Raw genomic sequence first — 21,334 nt, 5'->3', positions numbered from 1 at the left:
CCCCCCCCCACATTGTTCAGAAGGGTTATCATATTCTGTGAGACAGGGAGGAACAGTCGATGCCAAAAATCAACCGAGAGTTGATAAGTGGCAGAAATATAAAGTTAGAGAACCTTCTGCCATGTTGGAAGTTACATTTAGCGCATGTGGCAGCTGGATATCGGGTGCTCATTTTGGTGTGTGTCTGTGTGTGTGTGTGTTTGTGTGTGTGTGTAGACTAAATGTGTGTGTTTGTGCTGTGTTTTGTCTGGCCCAGCTGCCTGTATCAGCTGCATGCTCGTTAAATGTTGGGCTTAAACCCGTGCTGACGCCAAGTCGGCTCTGGTTACTCCTGTGGGAATACCTGCCATTGTCACTGGGAGCCACATATAATTCCCTGGACTTAGCCCCAAATGGTTGAAGTTTGGCCGGCCAGATAAAAGATGCAAGAACCGAACTCTGTCACTTCCAGCTAATTAGATAGTTGTGCTTGTGGTATTTTACCTGAGCCTGAGATTTTATAGAGCTCAACAGTGACCGCGCACTTCTTTCTGTTTTAGTGTTTTCCCCTGTTCAATTGTTCCAATGATATTTAAAAAAAAAAGAGTTTTAAATCTTGACCAAGCCTTCCAGCCACGAGAGGAATCGTTACCATGAGATTGCAAATAAAAACTGTTTTTCTGAAAACAAGGTTGATTTCATACAGACTTTTATCTTCTACAGAAGCAAAAACTTTCGTTTCACATCCTTGTAGCTCGTGGTCAGTCTACCTCGGATGGTTTAGACCAGTGTTTCTCAAATATACCGTAGGGTATATCGATGATGCCTACTTCCTAAAATATTACATACTAAACAAATTAATGCATTCAGTGAAACATTCTACATATTAGAAAGTATTTTATACCAACGATATCATTGTTTAGTAAATCAGACATTGATTGTTGAGCTCTGTATTGTACCTTGTTTTAGCTAGCTTTTTCTACCAAAAATTACATGGAGATCTTGACTTTCAAAATGGAGGGAAAAAAAGAAGAAGAAAAAAACAACAACAAAGCATCTTGAGTTCAGATCTTGAGTTTAGTGTTTGTGCCCAGTACATGTATTTTGTATTTTTTTCTGAACTTTGTTTTGCCCTCCATGTCACCTACGGAGCACCAGTGGGGTTACATTATTGAAAACTACCTGTTTAGACATTATAGCGTGATAATCCAAATCCATATTTGGAAATCAATGGGATTGTTACTTCCCAGAACCACTCTGTTGAGCTCTATTGTCATACTTGTAAACCTCACGTACAGCTGAGGTTGGATCATCTTGGCCCTGTACAGTAGTGTAACCTCACCCCCCCAGCCCCCATTGTGTCTGATTCCTCACTGTAAAGGTGGCCAAGTGACCCGATATCCTGTTTGTTAAGAGAACAGAAATATTTCTGATTGTTGCACATCCTGCCGGTCAGTGATCTGTGGCAGGGACAGCTGCCGGGCATCAAGACCTATTTAGCTTCCATTGTATGAGCTTGAAAACAATCACGCTCACTCACTTAATCTTTAATGCCAGGGAATGATTTCCAAGTTCGAGCTTGGTGAGTTGGTTGTGGGAGATTCCTACGAGTTTTGGGCAAACAAGCCACAGCCATTATAATGCAAAGTTAATTATTTGCCTCTTTTTTTATCTCCCCCGGAATCTCAGTGCAGTAAAAAACCTGCCTGTTTTTTATTGAAAGTGAATTACGTTATAATGTCACTTTTGCTATTAGCCCAGAGTCTTTGCATGCTAATTGATCCTGCTGTTGTCATAGCAACATGAACCTCTAAACCTCTGCACAGCTGTTGTTATGGAAGCCCTTGAACAGCTGGGGGGCTATAGCTGCGGAGGGATTGTGGGAAATGGCTCTTTTGGTCCTCCCTTCACACCTTGACCCCCAAACTCCTGCTAGCGAAAAAGAGGAGGATTTGGGAATCTTAAAGATGGCCATCTGGAGTTTTCTCTCCGTTGTACATAGCATCCATATGAGAGAAAGAAAGTGAAGGCCGGAAGTTGTGAATATGAAATCATGTCTGTCTTCTCAAAACCTGATTTGCCACAAGTGCGAGCTGTGCGATCAAATGAGTCAAATGAGGGTAGATTCTCTCCCAGGGCGTCCCTAATGCATTGGAGCATATCCCGTTATTGACATGAGCAAATGTTATACACAGTGCAACAATAAAAAAATAATTTCACAACGAAGCACAACTTGTCCAGGGAGTAGCACTCCCTGAGTCCAATTCCTCCAGTGATAATAATGCTGTAACGTAACCCAAGAGCAAGGTCTCATCCTCCCACTGTTAATTAATACCTGTCTGACTGTCGATGTGTGTGTCAGGACTATCAGGGTTGTGGACACACTGTCTTTTTGTGGCTTATATACCACGGAAGAAGTGCTCAGATACTTTTATTCAGTAAAAGTAGACATACTATATTGTCAGGTATTACACTCTTACATGTAAAAATCTTACACACTTAAGTACAATTGCATGGTCAGCTAAATGTGCTTAGTATAGTACAAGTATCAAAAACAAAGCATGTCTTTAGGAGTATTTAACCGTTGCAGCAACTTGTTGTAGTAGGATTCTACATAACACAATTTTGGTTCACTATCATTGAGACACATAGATAGATAGATAGATAAATATTGATCCCAATAAAATGGGAAATTACAGAATGCAGGTTAAATGAAGGCAAAATTCGACCTCATTTGGCGAGATGAGAGCGGAAAAAAGGATGAAAAAAGGATGAAAGTTTAACTTAATTCAAATGGAGACCACTGGAGAATCAATCAGGTGTGCATGTTTGTGTTTGGAGGCGGGAGTTGGTGGAGGTCATCAGCGCTGTATCATGAAAATCTGTATGCAACGTTTCTACACGAACATTGGTACGAACTTTTAGCAATACAAATTGTGCTTTATATGACATAGTGTATACATAGTATCTTACATATATATATATATAAATATATATATATATATATATATATATATATATATATATATATATAGTCGAGAAAACACACACCACTGAATAGACCACTGTATAGGTTAGTTTAAACACTCAAACTTTTCAGCTAGCCAACAGGCTAATGGCTAGCATGACATTGGATTTCATTGTAGCCTAGCAAGGCAGCTAGCTAAGCATTTGTTTGATTAAATGTTTTGATGGCAAACATTGACGCTTGTAACAACACGGATTGTTGTTCATATGTCACACAAACTTTAACAGGGCAAATCCACCTCTGTAGATGTTACTTTAAACCCTCCAAAATATTCAGGTCCTCTGTTGCGGTCTTGCCGGTTGTTTTTGCGACCACGCCCCCAAAGCAAAATTTTGCTGGCCAAAATTTGCGAGGTGATTTGCTGTGTGGAACCCTACCATTAGGGCTGCTACAAAAGCTTATTTTAATTGTAGGTCCATCTGCTCAATTCATTTGTTGGTTAGAAAATAGTCCAAAATGGGCGTGCTGATAGAAGAATGTTTTCGGCGCATACTACTTCACCTAACACATGCTGTCTGCTAACAAATAAAGAGAGGATGAAATTGGTTAACAAAGCATGTCCATTTTACTCAGAGCTCAACATGTCTCCAAAGAGATGGCATTTTCAGTTAGTGTATGTAAAACGAAAAAGGAGGAAATCCTCAAGATTGAGATCTTGGAACTGGGTAATATTTCACATCTTTGACACAACTGCTTAGCAAAATAGTCGAAATAGCCGCTGCATTTTCTGTTGATCAAATCAACTAATTATTTAAGCTTGACCAGATATACCTACTTCATATGCTGTTAGGTAAATTGGTTGGAAGCTCTGCCTGCCAATAGCAGAGGCCCACACTAACCTTTTTGTAACTGTTCACTGCACTCTATTGTAGAAGTAATGTGATATATATATTTTTTTAACTTTCCATTCTCAGACTGCACACCAACAGTTTGAGTTTCCCCTTTTTTTAACTACTGACAGCATGCACCTCACATTCTCCATTACATCCATCCACCTGCATCCATCACTGATACTGACAATCACACCTCGTTGTTCTCTTGTTGACATCATTATTTGATAAATGTCACTTTATGATTGTTATGTTGGTGTCGGTCTCCATCTTTTCTTGTGGTCTGTGAGCCGGTTATGACAAAAAATGAATATATTGATAAGAATAGTTGATAGTAATACTCAATACTAGCATTAATACTCGAAGCTGGTCCATATGTTTTGCATATTCTCAATCTGAAAGGTGACTATAGCTATCGGATTAATGCAGGGTAGTGCAAAAACAACTGTTTCCTAATAAAGTAGCAGGGAATGGAAATAGTGCGTATGTCAAATACATTGAAGTGACTGTATAAGTATACCTGTATACACATTTGCAGAGGCTACAGTGTGAGTGATAGTAGGGAGATTCAGGAATGCTAATGTTTCCTCTGTGGCGTTTGTGAGGAACATGGTGATTAGACCTCCAGCCCCCTGGGTGGAGCCGCTCGCTGCACCGGCTCCCGCTCTGGTTTACTTTGACGTCAACAGGAAGGTCAGTCAAGTCCCAGAGGGGTCATGGAGAGACGGGGGACTGATGTGTCGGGAGGGCTCCTTGGATCCCAGACTGATCCGGAGGGATGGCCGAGGGAGGAAGGGCCCTCGGAGCTTAAAGAGGGCTTCGGGAAGGATTACTGAGAGGTTAAAATGTTTTCTTTGTGGCTGAAAGAAACCTAAGAAATGCTTTCAGCCAAATCTCCCATGGTCTGAGGGGGCTGTTTGGAAGGGTAACTCAAGCTACATCCTAAAGACTTTCTCCTTTTCTTGGGATTTCAGCTTGTCTGTATTATCATTAACATGGCCTATTTTGTTTCTTGGAGTTTTAGCTCCAAATCTCTTATTGTAATATAAGAGCCTAAGAGGAAACAAATCCAGGTTAACCGCCACTATGACCGGATTTCCCTCCAAATAAAGAAAATAATTTTGAATCATGACAGAATTGACTGGACCATGTTGAATTGGAAAGAAACTGCGAGACATATTGCATTGGATAATTAGTTTGGTAAATGACAATTTCCAACAAAGTCTGTTTTTAAAGCATCAGATACAGTTCATATGTATGCTGTAGCTCTGTATATTTAAAGGATTGTATGAGTACACATCATCTGGCACATTTCGTCTTTTTATTTTCAGTGGAAGCGTGAGAAATGGCGGACACCAAAGAGCAACAGCAACATTCAACAGCACTACTTGTTGAAAACAATCTTCAAAAAATTGTTCTGCAATTATCTGTCTGATGTTTATCTAGTCCATGTTCAATGAACCACTTTATATGCGGCATCTCATATGATGTAAACACAACTAATTGAGTTTATTTAATTTTTTTTCACTTGCTCCTTCTTTAGGGTTATTGATTAAACCCCAAAACCAAAAAAAGTGGAGAAATGTTTCGTCTCTTTTCGCCAAATGTCCACAGCTTTCATTTCACCCCCCTCCTCCAACCTCTCTGGGCCTCTGGTAGGAACTACCTACCACACACACACAGTCGTCCCCACTGAGCTGTGCAGGACTGGGTAAATACCCTCCCTTCAGAGGTTCTGTGTTAGCAGATTGCCGGAGGTAGGCGGCCTGCTGTGAGGCCCGACCACACTCCCACTGTTCTAGAGGAGCTTTAAGCGAAAGATCAGGTGTCCAGCCCTGAATGCTTGATTGAACTTAAATCTTTTGCATGTGCGCCATAACTCTGGCTGCTGCGCTTTGCCTCGCGTGCCTCAGACATGACCACCCAGTCAATTGCTGAAAGGAATTTGAGTCACGGCGGCTCTCTGAGCTCCCTGTTTTCACCAATGTCATTGAAAATTATAATCAGATGCGTTCTTTTTCCAATGAAGTGGAGCTGGGGATATAAAAATATGCCTTAAAAATCACCTGTTTTATATTAAATGATATCAAAATTTGTACTAGAAACCTACAAGTACTCAGTCAAGCCAAAGATTAAAAAAAACATCCATTTGTCTTATCAGCGTCTTCAAATTTCAGCCAAACTTTGATAATGCAATAGTCATTGCATTTTGAATAATGATGGTAGGATGGATGGATGGATGGATGGATGGATGGATGATGGATGGATGGATGAATGGATGGATGGATGATGGATGATGGATGATGGATGAATGGATGGAAGGATGGATGGATGGATGGATGATGGATGATGGATGATGGATGAATTGATGGAAGGATGAATGGATGGATGGATGGATGGATGGAAGGATGGAAGGATGGATGGAAATGTATTCTTGCCCTTTGGAACAGTAATTTCTTAAATTTCTCAAACATTATAATTCACTCACTATGTTTTTACTAACATCATGAGAACACCAATGTTTTTTGTAAGAAGGGGTTTATTTGCCTTTAATCTCAGATGCACCACATTACAAGAACATCCCTGGTTGGAATTCCAAAGGGGTCTTGCATGTCATCCCTCTATTATCAAATAAAGGCAATAATGTCAAAAATGGTTTTGTGACTTGAAGACCTGTTGAAAAACGGGTTGTCTGGTTTGCCTGAGCTACTGCTTTTGCTATGTCTCTAGATCTAGAGACAATTTAACATTTTATTATAGTGGGTGATGACCAAGAGTACATAAAGTCCCAGGTTGACACCATTGTGATTAGGATACTATCTAATGTGTGTGTCAATGACAGTAAGCTATTCTACCACTGCTAAACAACATACAACAACTACAATTAATATGTAGGCCTAAGTACATTCCAATGAAATACATTTCTGGTTCATGATTGGCATTCAGTTTCCTCTACGCAGGGTGTTTACAGTCCACAAGTTGATTTTTATTGAAGGATGTGTATCAAAGCCACACACGTCTTCTTCCTCTGGGCCATAGAGCTCCATTGTTGTCCCAAAACTATTAAGAACACGTCAGTGAGCCACACTGTTCACTGGCTGATATGTTCCTTCATTACGATGGGGTGGCTGTGGCTCAGTGGTAGAGCGGTTGCCTGCCTATTGGAAGGTTGGTGGTTCGATCCCCGCCCCTGCAGTCATTGCCGAAGTGTCCTTGGGCAAGACACTGAACCCCGAGTTGCCCCCGGTGCTGCGCATCGGAGTGTGAACGTGTGTGAATGTTTATCTGATGAGCAGGTGGCACCTTGTACGGCAGCCCCGGCCACAGTGTATAAATGTGTGTGAATGGTGAATGTTTCCTGTAGATGTAAAAGCGCTTTGAGCTCTTGTTAAGACTGGAAAAGCGCTATATAAATACAGCACATTTACATTACCATGAGCACACACCCTGTAGTTTACATTGAGTCAAATCCACACACACCATCCTGCTGCCACAAATACTCACTAGAGCACCAAATGTGGATTAATCTGCAGCTGAAAGGAGTCCCTAATAAATTCCCTATTTACTACTGTTTGGGTGATGTTTGCTAAAAAGTACAGTCCAGCTTTTTTAGGTCATCACAGAGCCTTTAAAAAAGAACCAAAACAGAAGATACTACTGTAAGAATTAAAGTATAGGGGTAGGGGAAAAAATTGATACAGCATAGTAGCGCAATATTTTCTGTGGCAATACTTTATTGATACACCGATGCCAAGTATGACAGAAGTGTCTTTGCTAGTTTAAGACCAGTTGTCAATTTCCTGTCCAGCGCCCACGTTGATTAAATAGAATGGATCTGCACCCATCTTTGACCCCATGGGCGTGTTGGTCTTACAGGGAGGTGTGTTGATGTGCTTCTTGGCGTATTGCTATTTTGAGGCAGTGGGAAGTGATAACGCCTTTGACCAACAAAAACCTGGTCTAAAGTCAATATTGCAGCATTCCATTTTTTTTTAAACAGCAAATTAGTCAAATGTGCCTAGGCTTATGCACAGCATGCATAACATGCTTGTTACACACACACAGGGAAGCACGGCATCACACAAATATGCAAAAGATTACATATAAAAATATTACGGTGCAAATCCTCCATCCAATTTCCTTCAATAAAAATGTGCCAAGGTCCGAAAGCGCCTGGCTTTTAAAGGGAATGGGAGATGTCACTCTGATTGGTTGATTGCATGTTACACCCAAAACACACACAATTAATGAAGACACTAAGTACAAACCTTTAGAACCATGCACCGGTAAACGCCGTCAAACTAACAAAAGTGGTATTGGACCCGATCAAAACTCACCTGTGCCATGCGCATCACGCCGTGCACTTAGATCGTTAATATAAGGCCAATAAAGTCATAAAGACATACACTAAGTTTCAATCCACTTGTCAGTTGGATTTCTAGAATTTTGGTAAAAAAACTAATGCGAATAAAGCCGGTTGAAAGTGTATTTCCATCCAACGGCTTTAAGGCCAATAAAAACCTGTGCATAACAACGTCACATGCCGTTTTGCGATCAAATTGGCACGATTTGAGACATTTTAAGGTGTTTCCATTCATTTTTAACCAAACCTTTGCAAAGTTTTTGTAGACAAAATGGATTGCGACGTCCACCAACACATGATCAACATTGCGTAAGTTGTAATAGTGCTCATGTGTCAGCTGATAGGGACAGATCAAGCTATAATAAAAAAGAAACAACGCCATCAACACATTGCTAGGACGATGCAGATGCAAATTGTCTTTTATTGTCGCTCCGGCACCGCTCAGAGACAACTCTTTTTTGAGACATGTTTCGCTGTTTGAGTAGCTTCCATTGATTCCGCAGGACATCCCACCACTTGTCCTAACCTTTGTTGGACATTTCCTTTGCGAGTTAATGATAAATTAATTTGAAAATTCTCTCGTCTCCTCGTCCGTCCACTTCCATCTGTCTTTGTTGACACCCGCCATGTGTGCAGACAGAGTGTAAATACTGGGCAGAAATTAACTAAAACTTCTTCTTCTTAGCCTTGTGGCGGGTAGCAACCATAAAATGCCCTAAAACTTAATCGCAAATCATTATTTATTCTGCAAAAGCGTTTATTGCATAAGCCGTATATCGATCAGAATACAATCTGATGAGGCTGAATGTATTTCCTTTGAGTTGAGATTTATGAAATTCCATCAAATTTGACTGTTTCCATGAGGCTGTTTTCCTTCAATTTCACTTATTTTGGATAAAAACATGTAGATAAAAACATAGCTAGTGTCATAAAGTATTGTCACATGCACTAACACATTGTTGGTTTTGAACTTTCCTTTGGTTTTTTTGACAGTAGGAAACTATAGAATAACTAGAGCTTTATCCTTTATCAGTTGTGGCATGTGAATTGACCGAATCAGTAATCAGCACACATACTGATGCTTCCGAAGCTACAGTATCAGTGCACTTGTGACTTCTTTCAGAAGATAATGACTTTCTATTCTGCCAGTCGAACAAGGGGAGTGGACAATACACTGCCTCCCTGCTTGCATTGACATCTTTAACATTCTTTCATTGATTTTCTCCATGTCCTTTTTTAATAATAATGGTGACCTTATAATGTTGTATGGTGTAAAACTTGTCATCTGTCAACAGGCTGCGTTTGAAGAGTTGGATACTGGGCCAGCGAGCAGAGAACAACATTGAAAGCTGCTGCGTTGCTGTGGGCAAGCCAACTGTAAGTTGTCAGCTGCCTTCCTATAAACTTTATGACATAACCAAGTTGCATAAGCTTGCATTTGTTTATAAGTGTCATTTAAGAAGCTGTGTGCAATTTTCAAGTATGTGTATTGTGGACATAATGTCTTCATAGACTATCAGTAGCAACATATCTGACAGACAGCTCATTTATTTCTTCAGAGGCCAGCACCCGTCTGATATCATTTAAGGGCACACAATCAAATGTAATTCATGCTATGAACACGTTGTCCTGCATGGCTAACGACTACCCTGCTGGTTGAAACCAGACGATCATTTCAATCACTCGAAGCCTGGTTTTCTCCAACACTTAAATGAGAATTTCAATTTCTGTGCTCAGTTCTTTGTTTAACTTCCATTTATAGCTGTTTGTTTGTTTTTAATGATTAGGAATTCACTCTTCAACAAACACACTATTTGCAGCTCGGCCCAGGATGAAAAGGAATGTGACCTAATAGGAATTTGCGATGTCGGTGCAAAGTTCTATAGGGGTGATTTCATTTTATTTCCGATATTTTGAAATGTAGTGCTTTCCCTCGACTTATACTGTGCGGTCATTAGTGTGTTTTTCACAAATGTTCCATACATGAACAAGCCCATAAGACCAGGTGATGAGGAAAGACGAACCCAAACACAAAACATGTCTGGTGTCGTGTGGTCTTGAAAAACCAACAGCACGTGTAATTAGGCTCAAATAAAACATGGGAACCATTCCTTTCCAATGGTAAAAGGTGCTTCCATGGACTAAAAGTAGAATCAAGATTTCTTATTTGCCATTTGTGCATACACCACACGGTCCAGGCACATAGGAATTCTTGTTCAGGCTCTAAGTAAAAAAAAATAAAAAAGGGTAAAAATTGTTAAGGGCAAAGAAAAGCACACAAACTAAAATAGACAAGATTATACATGGCAAATAGTAAAATAAAATAAGACAAAAATCTAGATAGTATGAAAAATATGAACACTGTAACTGGAGGATACTATGGGGGATATTGCATTTGTAATGATCAAAATATTGCACATTTTGCAAAGTACTATTTTACAGGAGACTGAGGTAGTAAGGATTATTGCACATTTAGTCCCTGGGATCACTGTTTATTTTGTTTTTCCATCAGTCTGACTGTGGCAGGGAAAAACTATTATAGAACCATGTTTTATTGTGTCTTTATGTGCAGCGCAAGTAGGCCAGTATACTGGTTTCCAACAAGCAGTTGTCTGTCTTCAGTGCTGCTTTGGAGTGAATAGGGGTTTTGTATTGTATCGCCATAACAAAATTGGCCATTCATGTCCAAATGCCCAAAAGGTTTTTGGATCCCCGTGACTGGAACTTGTGTTCTTCTCCACAAAAACTGTTTGCGAGGTAGAGTTTTCTGCTGATTCACTGAGCCATTGAGGCAATGGAAATTTGCTTTAAAGTAACTTTAACAGTGCAAGTGTGGTTTATTTGGCTTGACAAGTGGATGTTTTATGATAAAGCTGTGTCCATACATACAAGGACAGGCAAGAGCAAAACAATTTTTATATCATTAAGCTTAGGTAGCAAAAATGAGCTTGATGTGTCATACTGACATAGTGAGGCAAGTTGGACCACTTTCTAAAACAAACTTTAGAAAAATTGCCAAAATAGAATAGTTGTCTGACCCCCAATTTCCAACGGCTGCAGATCGGCTCGGTGCTCCACCGTCTGTCACCACCCACCAAGTCCGGATTTGGTGCTGAACGAAGAATCACTTTCTCTGGGATTTGGGTTTTATTTTGTGTCTCTGGGAAGTCTATACGCATACAAACATGGAAAAAAACTATCCATTCTGTAATTAGTGAGATACGGTTTATGAATTTCCTCTGCCTTCAGTCTCCGGGTGAGCTGTTCAAAATCTGCACGGCTTTCTACGTCACTAGCCGAGACGAGATGGCTAACCGTAGCATGCTAGCTTGTTCTCAATGGCAAAACAATGCTACAACACACACTAGTTCACCATATCTCCAAAAAAACTACTTCCATGTCCATGCTGCAGAACATGGACATGGAAGTAGTTTTTTTGGAGATATGGTGTATTCCACAAGTGGCCCTCGTCTAGAAGAAGTCTCCCAGCTCATCCTGCCTCGGACTGACCAAAGCTGGAGAAAGAGTTATCTAGCTACTGCGCATGTGCAATTACCAACAAAGATAGTATAGAAGTAAGAAGTCTCACTCTGTAGCTAAAACAGAGACCTTAACACACAGGTTGAAATCAGGATCTGCACAAATGTGCGGTACAACAAAAATATGGTGTTTTTTGAAAATGAAACCATGTAAACCTATTCTGCTACAACCTCAAAATACAATTATGAACCTGAAAATGAGCACAATATGAGCGCTTTAATGGAAACCTAATGACTCCGCAGCTGTTCCACAACCGGTGGAAATTAGTTGTCAGCTAAAGATAATAAGAATTCATGTTGCTGTAGCGTGAGAACTACCAGTGTGTGGTGTGCTGTGATGACTTAATGACAATGTGTGCATTAATTACAATTGCAGAAAAACAGGTTATATTTTTAGGGTTCACAACCAGTTATTATAAATAACTATATAACTATTATGATCGTAACAGTGATATGGCAATTAGAAGGGTTAGATAAAGAATTGTTTGCTAGAATTGTCTTAGTGTTTGTTGCTGTTGCCCATATCCACTTCGACCAGAGTCTTTGTTCCCGAGATATTAGAAATTGCTGTCTTGGAGCATTTGAATATTACCGCCTGTCCCGCTGGTTCAGATTGAAATGAGGAAAAGGACATTAATGTCCTCTTCTCTGCCGCGTTGGCAACTAATTACAAATTGATTTGAAGAGCTAAAAAAAGGAGTCATTGCTCTTGCTGAAAGAGAAATGGTTCTGATTTTATTTTTTTTCGTCAAGGCCTAATGAAACTATTTTTTATTGAACATTATTTATATACTCTTTTCAGGTCAACTGCATTTTAAATTGGGTCAAAATATCTTTGGGTTGGGTCTGCCCATTGTCAGTTCCATTTCACATCGGGTCTCTTTGTCAGAAACATCAAATAATTGATACTCTTTGGGTTCGGGTAGGGTTTTCCCTTTTCCATTTTGGATTCTGTCCAATATTTTAGCATCATGGAAACTTCTACCAGGCCGTCCCTTTACATTCCTCAGTATCTGTCTTACTGGTTAGCTTCACAGGATCAGAAATATAGCTACTGGAATCCAGGATCCATGTTGGATATTCTGCACTTCACAGTTGACTTCCAGTGCAACATGCAGTGACTGGCGGAAAGTACTAATTTGGAGGTCGTGGTGGTGTGTAGTGTGCCTGACTTTCATGCAGGAGAACAGAGTTTGTATCTTATTACAGACCTGCAATTAACATTAGTGTTGATTAAGTGAAACTATATTTCCCTAAGTTTGAAAGTGTTTTAATTGCCTGAGCAGTCTTTATTTTAGTTGATGTGCCATAACCACCATCTTTCCCTAATGTTAAGTATAGTAGGTAAGTAAAATGCATTTATAAAGTGCCTTAAAGGGTCCTACTACCAAAGACCAAATGCCTGTCTGAACAGGGGGGTCTTTATCTAATAAAAGCAGACTGTAAGGGAGGAGACAGAGCAGGCTACAGACTCAATAGCTTGACCACCTTAAGCCGGGTGCGTGGGACAGACAGTAAATCTACTATACTAGACCAAAGGAAGCTAGCTGACAAATATGGGTGCTGTAGCTCAGCCTCACATGCAGGAGCTTGACCGTGCAATGATCTGAATGTAAGAGGAACAGGTAGCCAGTGAAGAGACTTACTGTAAAAGCAGGGGGGGTAATGTTGTCTGTTTTACCTAGTGAGTAGCCTTGCAGCAGCGTTCTGGACTGACTACCATAACCATGTACAGATATTTAAAATAGCATTGGATAATAGTGACATTGGATGTAAAAAAAATATACATATATATACGTGTATATATATATTGGAGTTGAATGTAATCTGTAGTTGTTTCACAACAACATTTTCCCTGTTGGCCCTAGGATTCAAACTTGCTATCCTCTGTCATTTCCCAACTCTTGTAATATCAGCCCTTCCATGTAAAGTGTTGTTTTTGTTAAATTCTTCTAAATCCCATTTAGTCTTTGTAGTAACATTTTGTAAGGGGCCATATACAGAATAAGAGCTAAGACAATGGGGGATCTGTACGCCTCTAGTCGATTGCCTGAGGAGGTCTGGTTAAACTGAGCCATTTGTCTCTTCCTACACACAGGCCAGACTAATCGCACAGCCAGACTCCATGTCCTCTCAGCCCCTAAGTGTTCCCCACTCCTGCCCTCCTTCTCCCCACCCAAAACCTCCAGCATGATTCCCCACAAAGGATTGTTTTACGCTTAATTTTGTTAGACTTAATGAGATTTTGCTAATTAAATCTTCTCTTGGTTGGAAACCCCCCCCCTACATTGCCCCCTCCTTCCGCTTACAATCACTCCAGCCCATGGGGTGATTGCTTGTAGAGCTATTTTAGACAAATAAACTTTTTCATGAAGAACAGGGACAGTGGGTTTCACAAGGACAGGCCTGTGTTACTGTGTCTTTCCAATTTCGCGCCAAGATGCTCTGCTGCACTTGTGATAGCCAATAGGTTTTTAAATCTGATTTGGTGTCTGAGGGCAGGAAGTAGTTATCAAGTACATCGAGATGTCTTTCCATCGCAAAGATGAGGTCTAAATGTCAGTAGCATAGACTTTATATATAAAGGAGGTGAGAGTAGTGAGGTCACCCATTGGTTTGTGGACTGCTGTTTTGAAACCTCAAGTTTGGCAATATGGACCTTGCCAAATTGTTATTTTTTAAACCGGACATGACTGTTTTTGATGGGAGGGTGGAGCTGGAGAGGATGACACCGACAAGGCAGAATTGTTTATGGTTCCAATGGCGCTGTGTAAAACGCTAAAGAGGGAAAGTTTCCTGAGTTATTGATTTTTCAAACCTTTCGGAAGCAGTGCATTCAGTAGAGATATACAGACATCTGGGTACTGGTTCTGTTCCCCTGCATGTACGGCCGCAGAGAAAATCTGCAAACTTCCCCTTGAATTACCAACTAACGTTAGCAGTATCTAGCTAGCTTGGTTGGCAGAACCCTGAACAAGATATTTTTAGGTGACCAAATGTCCCAGTTTACTTGAAACACAGTGACAGGATCAACGTTTAAGATGAAAACATGGACCCCCAAACAAGTTCAAGTCTATTTTAATGTCCGCAATGCCACAGTTAGCATCGCTAAGACTCTTTCCTGATTGACAGGTCGGCGTGTAGCTACGCCACAAAATCCGCCCTAAATTTATTGTCCTTTAAAATAAATGGGACCCTAATTAACAAAATGAACATAATGCTGTCGTTAAGGTCATCAACTCAAATGGACACTGAGGTAGAGAGTGAGATTATTTTATTTCAGCTAGTACTCAAATAACTGTTCGAATTGCACAATTCCCTTCAAAAGAATGATAACCTAGTCTAAATTCCTCGTATTGTATATCCCATCACTGCTGTTAGCCATTCGTACATTGTCGCACAGTAGCCAAAGCTCAAAAGCAAATCCAAGTGACAGGACAGGAGAAAACACACACATGTTCCACATTCATGTCCCTAATAATAATCCCTGCATTAGCTGCATGGCAGCGCTAAAAGGGAAGTGCTGAAGGGTGGGACAAACTCAGTTCAAGCAGTCAGGTCATTGTTGACGGCAGCCGCTTGCCCTGCTATTGTAGACGAACCTCTGGGACACTCGCACTGACTATTGTGGGAACCAGCCTCCCGTTTCCCGTTTGAGCCCTGGACACCCGGTGCCAACTCCAATGCTCGGTTCTTCAGCCAAAAACTCCATTATACCCCTTAACCCACTCTCCCTCCCGTGCCTCTGTGGCCATTGTGGCCCAGCTCCCCATTTATGCACACACAAACACACACACACACACACACACACACCCCTACCCCTTACCCTCCATCCCCCCGTCCAGCCTCAGAAGCCCCTGTGCTGTGGCCCTCGGGTTGGCGAGTGGGCAGCGTGCCCGTTTCATATGGGAGTGCTTCTTTGATGAAGGCCCGTGCTGATCGGGTTTCTGCCACCTGTCATTTAGCTTAAGAAGAAGGAAAGGGGGCAACAGTGGTGTTGGGTGGTGGGAGTGAGGGGGCGGGTGACAGGAGAGAGGCCATGGCAAACTGGAACCAGGCCTGCAACCTGCTGTTGTTTCAGCATAGCCTCCCAGATTTCTTAAGTAGTCCTTTTAGTCCAGGCAGTGGTGAGTTCCCAGTTTGTTCTAATAGTACAGTCATTGAACTTCACGCATTGATATATCATTTCCCCCCTAATTTTTACTTAACGTCATAGTAGACATTTTAAATTTTTCTGAAACGCACATAGAAGACATAAGAAACATCAAGTGTAGTTTATTGCACTTCATGGCCTCTCAGGTCATACCCTTTTGGTTGAGTACATTTCTTAGAAAAGTTAACAGGTGATCTATTTATAATGGTTGTCTGTTACATAATTTTAACAACAATGAATTAATGAATTAATTAATAATTTTATTGTTGTGTTATGAATACAAAAAATATGCCCAACGCAAATGCGCTTACAAGACACTATTATTCATAAAAAAGGACCAGATACAAAAATAACAACATAGATTAAACAAATAAACCTTCTTGTCTTTTTTGCCATGCTTTAGAAACAAAACTACAAGTACTACAAATGACGTCTGAATGCATATTTTCAGACAAATTTCTACAATCTAAGTAGATTGCATTTCATTACTTTATTTACTTTTTCCATGTCCAGGCTAGAAAGCCCCCAGAGTATATGTCTCTGACAAAGCTGTACAATTGTAATAGAAAGACACACTCATGATTTACATTTTGGACAATACCCAACTCATGGGATATTTGACCAATGGTCAATAATGCATCATTTTAAGTGAGTCAAACCATTAAAGGCTGACTTTGACTCTTTAGTATGAATGTAGCTGTAGCATCACCTGTCATTAAAGGTTGCATTGCAGTAGTTTATGTCAGAAAGTCCATGACTACAAGAATTTAGCACAGTGATATGAGAAAATGTGATTGCGCATTGGACAGTAGGATATTTACAAGGAAGTGCATGATATCCACCACAAACTACCAGTGCCTCCTTGACACATTAAGAATCTATTAAATCTTCTATTATAATGAATGTTTAGAGTTTTAACCTGGTATTCTGCTTTCTAACACACAAACAAACTGGACCAAAAACATAACCTCCTTGGCAGAGTTAACACAATAATACAACCTGCTGTAATTCATCACAAGAATTCATCTCACAAACACAGCATGTTATCACAAATTGGATGCTCGTGGAATGCTGGCAGGAAAGTGTGCAGGGCCTCATTTTAGCTGTGATCATGAAAAGAAATTTATTCGCCTTTCCTCCTGAGTTGCAGTAGCAGGGTTCCTCACAGTTGTGGTTTTAGCCCTGCCAAGGCATATATGTGCTCATTCTGTGAGATTTTAGTTAAATCAAGACGTCTGGAAGTTCACATTAATTGCAAGTACTTTATAACTGTGGGAATTAAGCTGGATGGAGTTGTTGACAAATGCTGTATCTGAATTTCTAGCATTTTAGCTTACGGTCTTAAGAGGTATAGAATTGGGGCTGCCATTTCAAATTTCACATGGGACAGTAGATGTAACCTTTGTGGGTTAATATCACACCCTCTTTAGCGAAGGATATGTCAGATTCTGTGTCTTTGTGTTAGGAGGATTTGCGGAGGTAATGACATGGCTCTATTTTGCTACAGAATGACTTAAATCAAAGAAGATTGGAAGGCAAACTGGTACTCCGCCGACGTACTCTCTCTGACCTCTCTGTTACATGATTTTAGGGTCACGCCTATGCTCTACATTAATAGCTTCACTATGTGATCCCACATTTCCCTCTATCACACTTGCTACTTCTATGCTTAGCCGTCACCCTCCAATCCATCCACAACCATTTCTGCCTCACCCGGGCTCTTTACCCTACCAACCCTAATTATAATTATGTTGATTTAACTTAGACACATGCGGCTCCCTCCCTGTCATCTAAATGGACGGTTATTAGTTTGAATATACATTTATATATTTTTATATATTTATTCCCATTTCTCAGGGTCCCTGTCGGCATTTCCAATTACTCTTGTCGTGCGGCTGTAATTGCCTCCATGCTAATGGCTGCCAGACAATCGTGCTAAATGAGGTGAGGCCGAGAGGCTAGGAGCCCGACTTCATTAAGAGCTAATGGGATTTTATAAGGGGGACTGAAGACCCAGCTCATCAAAAAGAGGGAGATGGAAGGAAAACAAAACAGATGGAGGGGGAGAGCCAAATCACCACTGTTCTTACTTAGCCTGATCCTTTTCCTTGCACTCCGATAAAAAAAAACAACAAAAAAACAGAACAAGTTACTCTTTCTCTGGAGGATTACTAGCTTAATATAGAGACAGTCAGACAATACTCCTGAAAAATAGACACACTGATAAACTAACACGTTTGCATAATTCCTCTGGCTGTTCAGTTGAATATGAAAAGCAGCTATTTTTATGTGTCCCATGCTCTTGGAAGCTTTGTCAAGGCAACTATTTCATTTTTGGCAGAGTAACAGCAACAGATATGTTTAAATTATATATTTTACAAGTAAGTGGACGGTCATGTCCAAATCCTCCCACACATTTCACACTTATTTAGACGGAGAGGGACTTGGATTAGTGCAAACATGGATTAATTTGAATACATGGCTTGAATACAACACTATGTTATGAGACAAAGACAATAATGCATACTGTAAAACTGCATATTGGTGGAAGGCCAAACAACATCAGAAGCCCTGTCCATGTCATAAAATGAATAGAATAATTCAGAGCTGTTGAAGCTCTCATTTTTGTTGCCTGATGATAAATTATGATCCAAAATTGCTATACAAACACCCGTTCTTTTTGATAATGTAGTTCCAACCCAACATCGACAGAAATAAAATGTGACAAGTGGCCACGACTGGAAGAAACCTTCTGCAAGACAATCTTATTTTTGGCTATTTCTCTTTAGTTTTACTTGTAACAGAACAAACCGGAATCCAATCATACAAGCATTTCATTTCCTACCAAAACACATGCATTTTAACCTCTTCTTCCAAATGCTCATTGCAGTCACGATAATAAAGTTCCCCACTCGGACCACTAAATGCAACCCTTCACAGAGCTAATGATCTTGTACTGATTTGTCTACCCTTGAAATGCACTACACGGCAGCCATCCATTTCAGGGAAATCGCTCTGTTTCCCAACGGAATAGAGTTACAATGTTCGCTTTGCAGTTGCATGATCAGTGGCCCTATACTTTAATTTGCCGCGACATCTTAAAGGTGACACGGTTTGTCTGCTGTTGGTTTCAGGCCAATGGCCTTTTTGGCTCCTGTAGATGAGGGGCCTGCCAAATTCTGTTACACGCTGAATAAACCAACGTGTTCACCTATAAGAAGCAAGCATTATAGAGTCAGTGGGGTAATGGATACAGTACTGCAACCACAACCCTGACTCAGGTTTATTCCCTGGCTCTTATGTATCTGCTAGTTTGTTTATGGGAGCATAGGAGAGAGAATACGTGTGCTACAGTTTATTGTGTGCCTATTGTGTGACTATTGGTTGTCAAGACATAACATTGCCAGTAACTATTTCTTGACTCATTAAAGCTGCTGTTTTTGAGTAAATCACAGGACTTACATGTACTATTGTAGCAGTCCTATGCAAACCAAAAGCCTATTTGAATTTTGCATTACATAAAAATGGCAGAATTCCCCTTTAATTCATCCCCCCTTTATCAGTGAAAAAGTTTAAGGCTCTGCATGGCAACTTCTTCACAGTCAGGCCAAATGGGAGGTAATTATCTCTTTTATCTCGTGTGTATCAAGGGGAATTCAGCAATATTAAGAACAAGGCTGCATCAAACAGCCTGTCTGGACATACAGTGTAAATGAGGCCAATTACCAATAGGCATATCTGTTGTGGGCAGTGAGAAGAGGTAAATTTGACCGAAATATAACGCAGTCTGATGTTACGATCAGCTAAACAAAATAATAATTCTGTTCTGTGGCTTTTGTGAAATTATTTTCTTGGTTTTGTGCTTTCAAAATGCAATTAAATTACCATCTAATACAACAGCTAGTACGCAGTGACTGACGTTATAATTATATATATTAGAGGCTAGCAGTAGCTTAGTCTGTAGGGAGTTGGGTGGGGAGCCAGATGGGCCACTGGTTCAAGTACGGAGTGTTGATTGGTAGATGGAGAGATGCTACTTCACCTCCTGGGCACTACCAGGTGATCTTGAGCAAGACACTGTGCCCCAAATCTGCTCAGTGTCCAGTGGCAACCCACTCACTCTGACACTCTGCCCACTGACATCTCTCCATTAATGCATGAATCGGTCCTGAGTGTGTGTGTGGCCTGTTTGTAGTACTAAAAAAAAAAAAAAATGTAAATTGTAATTTCCCCACTGGGCATCAATAAACAGTATACATTATTACATTTGTGACTGTCAACACACAGCATGACACAACCCAGTCTAATTTTTATAGCTAAGTACCTCTCTAAGCTCTCTCTCTAAACCATACCATACCATACAAATGGTTGTATGGTACATGAACAGAATAAAAAAAGTATAATCTAAAAAGAAGTGTTTATTTACATTCCTTTTCTGAATAATTTAGATTTTTGGTATTGATTCAAAAACAAAAGGTTAATTATTACCTGCCTCTTAGCTGCTCAACACTTATAAATTATAACCTATTTACTTTTCAGTAGCCTGAGAATATTTTCAGGATTTTAAAGGAATGCAAAAGAAACAACATGCAGGTTAGAATATAACTAATTATATAACAAATGAAGTACTATTAGTAATTATTTCAAGCCTGACTTAAATGTCCAAGCTTAAACTATGTCTCAACATGTTTTAATGAAAACTGAGGGCAACAACTCTCCATAATGTAGTATTGAATTAAAAAACCTTTACTTAAAAATCCATGTTCAGGTGAGCTAGAATGCCACAATGAGTATGGGGAAGTTGAGGAAGAAGAAAGAAATAGAAGAAATGAAAGCAGCACATTAACTAGGGAGCTGAAAGCCTTTTGGAATCAGGTCTGTATTGTGCTGTACGGAAACTCCTGTTATTTTCCAGAGACTTTTCTAAGGAATCTACTAAGTACGGCAGATGTGTCTAATCATCTGGGCTGCGGGGTGTTTTTGTCCCCTAAAATGCCGTCCAGGCTCCACTGATGGTGGGACGCTGGTTGTAGTTTAAGACTCGGGGCCTGGTAGGAACAGCTGTCCTACAGCTGCCATCTCCCCTGCTTTTGGGGTATAGTGAAAGGGGGGGGTTTGAAAAACAGACCCCTCCTGGGTCAGAGCCCTGGTATGGCGGTCTCCCTGGCAACTGGAGCTGAGACAGTGGTGGTGTGTGGGTGTGTGTGTGTGTGTATACAGTGTGCGTATATGTGTGTGTGTTTGTGTGGGTGTCTGTCTGTGCGTGCGTGCACGTGAGCAGGGAGAACAGTCTGGCCAGTGGGAAGCCGAGGACCGGGGGTTAGGGCTACACAGTCCATTCTCACTTTATATGTATCTCTTTCAATTCAGAGACTATTGGCATTGACTGTCTCCCTGAGACAATGTGGGACATGGCCAAAGCAGTGCACAGTGTCACCCCCC

General features: G+C 40.5%; 1 protein-coding gene and 1 long non-coding RNA gene across 2 annotated transcripts in view; one reads left to right on the top strand and one right to left on the bottom strand.

Annotated features, from left to right (window-relative positions):
• pknox2 (pbx/knotted 1 homeobox 2) overlaps positions 1-21,334 on the top strand; it is a 113,727-nt gene that overhangs the window by 24,097 nt on the left and 68,296 nt on the right. Inside the window, exon 2 of the mRNA XM_034890115.1 lies at positions 9,496-9,577. The gene's annotated coding sequence lies outside the window, so the exon portion shown is untranslated. The remainder of the gene's footprint in view (positions 1-9,495; positions 9,578-21,334) is intronic.
• Positions 7,275-10,015, bottom strand: LOC117955553. The gene is made up of 3 exons (XR_004659080.1): positions 10,004-10,015; positions 8,443-8,447; positions 7,275-7,383 (listed from the first exon to the last, which is right to left on the bottom strand). It is a non-coding gene; the product is annotated as an uncharacterized LOC117955553 (long non-coding RNA).

This window comes from Etheostoma cragini, chromosome 13, assembly GCF_013103735.1.
Source record: "Etheostoma cragini isolate CJK2018 chromosome 13, CSU_Ecrag_1.0, whole genome shotgun sequence".
Taxonomy (NCBI): domain Eukaryota; kingdom Metazoa; phylum Chordata; class Actinopteri; order Perciformes; family Percidae; genus Etheostoma; species Etheostoma cragini.
Note: the sequence above shows the minus strand (reverse complement) of the source record. Positions and strands in the feature narration are given on the sequence as shown.